This window comes from Passer domesticus, chromosome 6, assembly GCF_036417665.1.
Source record: "Passer domesticus isolate bPasDom1 chromosome 6, bPasDom1.hap1, whole genome shotgun sequence".
Taxonomy (NCBI): Eukaryota; Metazoa; Chordata; class Aves; order Passeriformes; family Passeridae; genus Passer; species Passer domesticus.
In genome coordinates, this window is record NC_087479.1 from 26597396 (window position 1) to 26606517 (window position 9122).

Below are 9122 nucleotides of genomic sequence, written 5' to 3' on the forward strand. Positions count from 1 at the left end.
CTTAGTTTTTGAAGTCCACTGGAACCAGCACCTGATGACAAAATTTCATAAGTACAATTAATGTGAAAAACATTAAAATAACTCAGTTTGTAGCTACATTTATCTTTATGAGAAGAAACTGTATGAAGAACACCAGAGGCAAAAATGTTAACACTTCAATCTCCTGAATTTAGACCTTACTGATACTAACTTTATTTTCCATTTGATCTATAGGTCTACTTTAAAGATATTTGAACAATATATTTTAATTATTTATAGTTTTAAAAAACATAGTGAAGGCAGAAGCAGCCTGTACTAAAGAGATACCAGAAGCAGACAGTTCAGTACATAAAATTTCTTTCATTCATTAATTTTCATCTAGAGTAAATGTGAGGTGTAGTTCACAAAGGCACAACACTGAATAAGTGTGAAACAGTTTACAGAAATCTCTCATTACTCTCCCAGGCCACATGCATCCTCTCCCTACCTGTTGCCTTTTATGAATGAATGCTGGTTCTTGTTGGGAGTTTACTGGGGCTCCATTTGGCTTCAGGGAGAGCTGGCTTAGGTTCTGACATTACTGATTTCCCACCAACATCTTGCATGAACTATTCTTTTAAGGACGAGACTGAGGTTTTTTCCTGTGCAGAGTGAAGTAACCTAGCAGCAGTGAGTTATGAACAATCATTGACTATTTGGAGTAATAACCTGTTTATTAAGGAAGCTATTTACAAAGGTACTGCAATTACAGATAACTTCTAAATAAATATACACAGACTGATTTCTTAGTGCCTCCAAATCTTTTTCTCTTCCAAACTGTATTTTTTTACAAACCTACAGAATAAATCCTGAGCAAATATAATGGTATGTGGCTTTTACCTAAGTCCATTTTACCTCAATCTAAAGAACTTCAAGAAGAAAAAAGGAAATTAATACCAAAGACTGAAAATAGCTACAGTAATACTGCTTCTTGGATAAAAATCTATGAAACCCAGATTTAGGAATTCCATCAAATTCAGAAGTTATGATTCAGGGCCAAAGTCTTTCATTTACAAAAACTGGTATCTTAGCATACTGGCTCAGCAAGTGCTTTTTGGAAGCAGGGAGTGCTGGCCTCCTTCTCCTGCACAGATGAAGTAACACCATGAAGATGCAGAGGCAAATTTCAGGTGAAGCACATGATGCATGGCCCTTGTAACACCCAGGCAGGGCTTGGGGAATCAGTGAATCAGCTACGTTTACAATTTGATTTTGCCTCCCACATGGAAAGTTGCCATCCTGTTCATAAGGCTTGAGATGGACTGTGTTCAGCTTCTAAAACTCTCTCTGTAACTTTGTAAATTCATAACTTGTCATCACATTTAAGTATTTTCCCACAACTTAAATCAATCCTTACTAAATGCTCGAAATTTCATCAGTGAACACCAGCAGAGCTGACTGAAATCAAACCACAGCAAACAGTGCTCTGCTCTGACAAATTAAACTTACCCACCCAGGACAAAAGTGGCATTACTTTGAAACCCACATTAGTACACTGTTCTTGCCTAAAGACATGGAAGTGGGAGTTCAGAACCTCAGTGCAATTTTTTGCATCCATCATGCACACGATGCCTCTAAACAAGCAGGAGTGTGGTGTCTTCTGAGGACAAGAGACCAGCAACCAAACTGCTATTGAATCAGTTGAACTGTGAGTACAATGAAGCCTAGAGCTGTAGCCATTTGGCAAAGAGCCTTATGATCTGTTGTGCTGTGCCATGGGCTTCCTGAGGAGATTTGGCTTCATCAAGAATGCTGGTGGCCATTGCCATCACTGTGTGATTGAGGTGCGGATAGAGTAACAATATGGGAGTGGCATTGGGAAATTCAGATTTTTTTTCTCCCTTTTTTCAACTTATTTTCCACTTCCATGTGTTTTTATTCTTATTTTGAGGACAGAAATAATCACACACTTACCCTGTAATAATGTAGTAATCTGTCATATAAATACCCTGCCATTATATGGTAATTATGGTTTCATTAAATGATCAACAGCTACCATGTTAGCCAAGAATAATTACACATTTGTGTCCTGTATCTTAAAGTGTTCTCAGCTCCCTATTTTTTTATTGAAAAGGGGGAAAAAAATGTTCCCCCGTGAGTAAGATCACAATTTGGCCCAATGTATGCATTTATTCAGTATGACTTGGATTGCCACAATCTCCTATTTTGACTTTATTCCACAGCATACCAAGGCCTCATTTAAGGGAACTTCACCACAGCTATTATGGCTTCACATTTTCAAAGTTTCCTGAATGAGGGGCCATTCCACATTACTGCTTTTTTTCCTTTACACTTCCAGTGCCAGTTTATTACTTCCCAGAAATTTTATAACACAGTAGCATCTGCATTACAGCTGACTGTACAAACTAATTTAACATGTGACACTGACCCAAACAACCTGCTACCTTGAAGGTCTCAGTGAGTGTCCTCAGCTCTAAGTATCTTATTTGAATTAGTAAAGAGACATTCTCCACTTGCAATTTTTTTTCTCTAAGTTAAAATTTGAGATATTGGACATGAGAACCATGTATATTATTCATTGAAGCAGCCTTAAATTATACTTAATAGACCAGTGTATGTAGATCTGTTATATTTTACTATGTGCACATGGTAAAAAAAATTACCAGTTCAGCTGTACATTTTCCCACTGTTGACCTTTTAGCACTGATGCATGATTATTCATTACATACAGCTTTTGACCATTAATTGAAACTGGCTGTCAATAGCATAAATATGCTGGATAAAAACATGATGAGTGAATTTAGGTACAGTTTGGGTGCCTTATCGTGGCATTTTAGGACCCTGAGTCATCCTGGGGTACCTAAGCCAGAGACACAGGGATGGCAGATCCTGAAGGAAACCAATGGGCTCCAGGAGAGGTAACTACAGCCCAGGTGGAATATCCTAGGGTAGCAAAAGCGACAGCAGCCCATCTGTCTTTAGGGACTGAGTTGTGCCCTAAATTTCTGATGATGGTCAACTCATCTTCCTTCTGGACAGGCAAGTGGTGTGTTGAAGCTGGTATCATAGCTCTGTTTCAATTTACAATATCAATAGTTTGTTTCCAAAGACATATTTGTAAACACTGGATGCACACATTTGCAGGCATTTTACAGGTTTTGGATACACTCTTCCTCATCAACTTTCCCTTTTCCTGCTCTTTCTGAAGAGCCTCTGTTGGAGTTGTTTTGACCTATTTGTCAGCATTTTTCCTTTCCTTTTCCTGTGTAATTGAAATTGTCAGTTCCAGAATTTCAGGGAACCTTCTATTTACAACATTCATAGGCTCTGATTCATCATGCTAACTTGAGCCACATAACTTGACACATTCATTAAAATTACACATAAACTGAAATAATTGAACATGTGCTTCACAGAACATTTTCCAAAGCATTTTACCTCACTAAAATATAAAAAGGGCAAGGTTATTGCAACACATACTCAGCACTATTTCCTTGTGTTTGGAGTGGCTCTAGAAGAACCTATGTTCCTTTTAGATAAACACATATGAAGTTTACATTGAGTTAAATGCAAGCAAAATTTTAACCTTAATACACAGCCAGTGGTTGAAGGCTGTCATCCTGAAATGTAGACTTTCTTGTAGAGGAAAACTAATTCTTTCCACCACGTCCTTATGTTAAACATTTATTTATATTTTTTGGAGAGACAATAAGTCTTCCTTTCTGTGATACAAATAATTTATCCTAAATTAGTAGGACAGATAGGATTTTTTAAAGACAGAGTCTTGATGGGATTGAGTACTAAAGTCTAATCATAACATGCTTTATTCAGTGACGGTGCTTGTCCTGTGAGTACATGCCCCCAAATCAGCACACTAATCTGTTCTTAGAGCATAACACAGATTGCTGTGTACCATTTTTTATTGATTTGTATTTGCACCAAGACACCATTTCAAATGAGATACAATATACTTAGTAAGAAACAGGCATCGTAACATGATCTCCAGGCTGTATGACAATAACAATCAACAAGTGCCTGTGAGGTTGTTGCTTCTTGAAAATAAATGAGTAGAAACACAAAGAAAAAGGTGTGCAACACACAAGAATGGCAAGTATGCAGATATAATCCCTAACTTTCGTAAATCAGGTTCCATAGGTTATGAAACACTATGAAGTCCTGTGCATATTGCTGAATAAATAAAGAGGATCCGAAAAGCCAAATAATTTCTAGACACCACAGAGATGTTTGTCTACTGCTCTTATTTTCCACTCAATCATAAGCCTTATTTTTAGATACTTTCAGGGCATTTAAAAAGTATTTTCCAACTAGAATCTATTCCAAGTTGTGACTGTACAAGTATAAAGAAAAGAAAAACTTCAGCAACATAGACAAAAATGCAATCAAGAAATTCAAAGCAAGATTTGTACTCCCCCTCCCCACTTAGCACTCAAGAGAGGAAACCTGACTGTTGAGAGGGGAAAAGCAGCTCTATCATGTTTTATTTATATATTTATTTATTTTTAAAAACCTTTACTAAGAAAGGGAATAATTTAATACCAGGAAACATACAAAAGAAAGATGACCACTGATACTATATGCAAGTAGAGCATACTCAGGTAACTTGACCTATATTTTTAAATATATATATATTTTCTGCCACTGACTGCCAGTACAAAGGCTCTGGTCTTGCAACTGGAGATTTCTCATTGAAGCTCCAGGCCTGTGTGGAACCCTCCTGGCACCAGGATTTGCAGACGTGCTCTGGAGTGGGAGGCAAAGTTACTGAGCAATAATATCTCTATGGATGTGTTAATTGAACTTTCTGGATCCATTGATACATTGACCACTGAGTGTTTAAAAATAGCTGAATAGAGCATCTTTTATCTTGATATATTTATCAGCCTTTTTTTTTTCATCTATGGCTTGCACACTTTAAAAGTGAGCAAGTATTCAGGATTTTATTAATTCAAGGGAAATATCTAGAGATATAAAAGAAGTGAGGGTAAAAACATAAGAATGAGGTGAAAAATTATACAAGCTTTGAACTTGAAAACATTTTGTGTTGTAGCTGAATGCCTTGGCAACAAGCCTTGTGATATGTGTACGACCCACACGGGCAGCTGAAAATGCAAATGGTAAGGATGCAAGGACACTTTCAAACACATTTTCTCTGTCATGTAATTTGTTGTGAAAGTATATATTACAGGAAAAATAATCTTTTAAGCAATACTAAAGTGAGAAATCATGTAAGGGAATAAAACTGTTCAATAAAACTGAAAGTAAAGCACTTTGTACTTAACATTGTCTTCTAGGGCTGTGCCAGAGTGGTTTTGTTTTTACCTGTATTTATTTTGTTCATTTTGCTGTGTTTTTGAGACATTTTGAAACCTTTTGAAAGAGTCCTGCCTTCCAAAGTGGGAAATCCTGTTAGTGAAGAATATCTCAAAAGAAAAAGGGTTTGAAGTGCACATGAAAGGCACTTGAAGTGTGACTGCTTTACAGGCTTACAGATCATGTCAGGTGAAACCAGGCAATGTTTAACAAGGTAAGCAGCCGAACCTTGTGGGTGGCCCTCCATGGCTCCTGCCAGCTCTGAGAAATTGAATATTCTTCTCAAGCCTCTGGATTTTGGGTTATCTAATTTGTTGTGCTTTTTATTTTGAGTTTCCTCAGGTGATTTTTTATTAGAAGAAACGGTCACTGTCATTCTCATTTCCACCTCAGACAAATATATTATTTTTTTTTTTTTTCCTCCAGCTAGACACATTCAAAGAGAATTAATGTAAGAATGTCAATGACATTTTAGGTACCCTCCTTTATGTAAACTTCAATTACTTTCTTGGGAGACTCTCAGACTAATGGGAGTTATGTTAACTGCACAGTGTTCCTTAGAAGGCAATAGGAGAAACATCAGCCCACTAGCAGTCTCAGCAATGGTATCTCACATACAAGACTTTCTTGGTACTCAAAGTCTGAAAAACAGTCAACAAGATAGTGTAAACATGTTTTTAGTTCAGGAAGCATCAATATGCATTTTTCTCCTAAAGAGTGAGCAGTCTGGGGTATTTTGGTAGTACTACTGCTAGTACTATCACCTTTATCATTTAAGAGCAAGGCTTGCTGTTCTGAGACAGTTGGTACCATTCAGTTGGGTAGTCAAAAATGGATCCTGAAGAATCAGTATCAAAAGCATCATGTAGAGTAGTACATTTCCTGGTATACGCTCCCAGCAGCCAATGTTTTTCTCTGAATTCTTATGCCTTACCAAAGCTGGTTATCCCGGCACTCAGGGATAACCAGCTTTGGTAAGGCATAAGAATTCAGAGAAAAACCTGATTATCCCTGAAGATCCCCATTCTTCATATATTGAAAACAGCTGTTCCTTGCTCTGCATGATGGTTCCTATGGAGCCTTTCCCCCCAAAAAACCTAGTAACTATGGGGGGGAAACCCTCCCCAATGCCCAAATAACAAAAAACTAGCCAAAATCAACAAACATAAAAAATCTTAATTTTTCTTTCTATCATCTGGAACACTCTGGATGTGGGAGAGAAACCAAACCCAGATCTGATGCTTATGACCTTGCTAAGATTTGCTATAAAATACTTGGTGTACTATTGGACTTACTGTTGCATTCTTCCTGATGTAACATTTGATCAGGAGCTCCATCGCTGTGGAGATATTGCTGGATTAGATAATGAATTTTGGACTTTTTAATGTGAGCACAACATCTAAGCAAAGCCATTATTTTTCCTTTAACAAGTAACCAAAAGATTTTTTAGTTGCAACTCCATCTTTCTTCATCTTGTACAGAACAGATTTTTTTCAAGGTCACTGGGGGCTTAGGCTCTTGAGCCTTGTTTTTCCAAAATGGTTTAATCTTAAAAAAGCCACTGAGGAAAAACCAGTGAGATTGAAATATGATTTCTGAGTGTGAGACCAACACCTCTATTATTTAAAAATATTGCAATGGATTTAATGTTAAAACCTTGCTTTTACCTACAGGAGTCCAGATAAAACTTTCAGCTGATTTCATTTTTTCTTTGAACGGCAATGTCTTTGAATGGTAAATTCATTTCCTTGAATGGTAATGTCTAGATTTTAGATACAGTAAGGTAGTACTTAAGATGAAGAGTTCTCAGATAATCTTTGTTCCACAGAACCCTTGAGTAATCCTGAGAAAGCTGTTTATTCCATCTTTCTTCACTGTAGAAATTTGTCCTTCTGATAATGGGACCAGTGATGTTAAATTTTACCTTCTCAGAGCGATGAATCCAGGATGGAGCAGTCATGTAGTGTGGGGAGTCATACTGCAGAAGAGGCTGCAAACACATTTTACTTTACATTCCTGATTGCAAGTGTAGCCTTCTCTGTCTTGTGCACTTGTAACAGCTTTGCCATGAAGGGAAGAAGTGGATGAAGAATTCATTTAATGAAGGATTTAGAACAACAGGTAGCTGGATCCCTAACTGTCTTGAATAGTAAACAGTAAATGGCCTAATGCAGTGCAACAAATTAAATTAATTCCTTTCATGTGTATTGCCTACACCTAGCCTTTCTTTTCTCATTTAAAAGAAAACAGGTCTAATACCTCCAATGTAAAACAAAACCATATATCATAGTTAATTAAGTAATTGCTCCAAATTGCCATAACTAACGGGTGCCTGCCTAGGTAAGTTCACATTGTGAATCCACAGAAAAGGACATAAGGAATTAAGAAGATTCAAATGGAAGAGAGATCACTAGATTAATTACTTTACTGAAAATATTGTAATCGGCCTCTCATACAAGAATGGATACTTTAAAATTCCAGAGATGATAAATGAAGAACTTCATTAATTTAGGCCTTTACCCTTGAAGGAAATGCCTTTTTATATATACATACAATTTTTTCCCTTCCTCCCCTCCTTTCTGCTCTCATCTTTTTGGCTGTAGACATACAAAGCAGTATCATTGTGATCCAGGATTTATTTGAAGAGATTTCATCTGGAATGGAGTCAAGCAGAGCAGTGGCAGGGGAGCTTTTACAGATTATGACCTGTAATCTCATTAATACTCTGAAACACAAAGACCCAAATGTTGAGTAATTTTGGGAAAGAGTACAGCCTATGTGCTACATGCCCTTCTGACAAGACATCCTGGAGGCCAAGATGAAGCCAGCTTCTCAAAAGTCCAACATGAGATAAAATGCTGCTTCTATAACAACTGACACTTAAATTTAATATTTTAAACAGGAGCAACATAAACATTAAATCCCAAGACCATCTCTTTATTCTCTATCACCTTGCACAATGTTTCTCCTCACAATAAAGGAATGCTCAAGACGTAGTGAAATATAATTTCATCTAGTACTGCAAAAGACAGCAGGTCAGTGGCCATTAAAAGCAGAAGTTTTTAATCTCTCTTTTAGAGTTCATCAGACTGGTTCACTGAGGCTGGCTCAGGTCCTTAGCTCTTGAGTAAATTTCACTGTCTCATGAAAAGCTAATTATAGATATAAAAGGTACATTTAGCATCTCGAGCTTTAAAAGCTAGAGCAATGTCTAAAAAAAGTGCTGTGGCTTGATCAGAAGTTTGTCATTACTGTCAAATGAAATGCCAGCAAGATTGTTATGGTTTGTAAGTAGCTTCTTATGCAGACAATGCTGAAGAAATCTTTCCTGGGGTGGGTGTATATTTTTAAGTCGTGCAGAGGACCACATAGAAAGGCCTTCTGGCATGATTTCTTGGGAACAGGTGGCAGAGCAGCAGTAGCTGTAACATGGTCTATCCTTACATTAATTCTTTGGTACTCTCCTTCATCACAGAATCATAGAATCATTGAATATGCTGTGTTGGAAGGCACTCATCAAGATCATCAAGTTCAACGCCTGGCCTTGCACAGGACACTCCAAGAATCACATCATCTGCATGTGAGCATTGTCCAAACTCTTCTTGAATAGAGACAAGTTTAGTGCCGTGACAACTTCCTTGTGTAACCAGTTCCAGCTCTCAGTTACAGTCTGGGTGAAGAACCTTTTCCTGGTATCCAGCCTAAACCTGCCCTGGCTCAGCTTTGTGCAGTTTCCTCAAGCCTTGTCCCTGGTCACAAGAGGGAAGAGAGCAGTACCTGCCCTGCCCTCTGCTTTTCCTCACAACCATGAT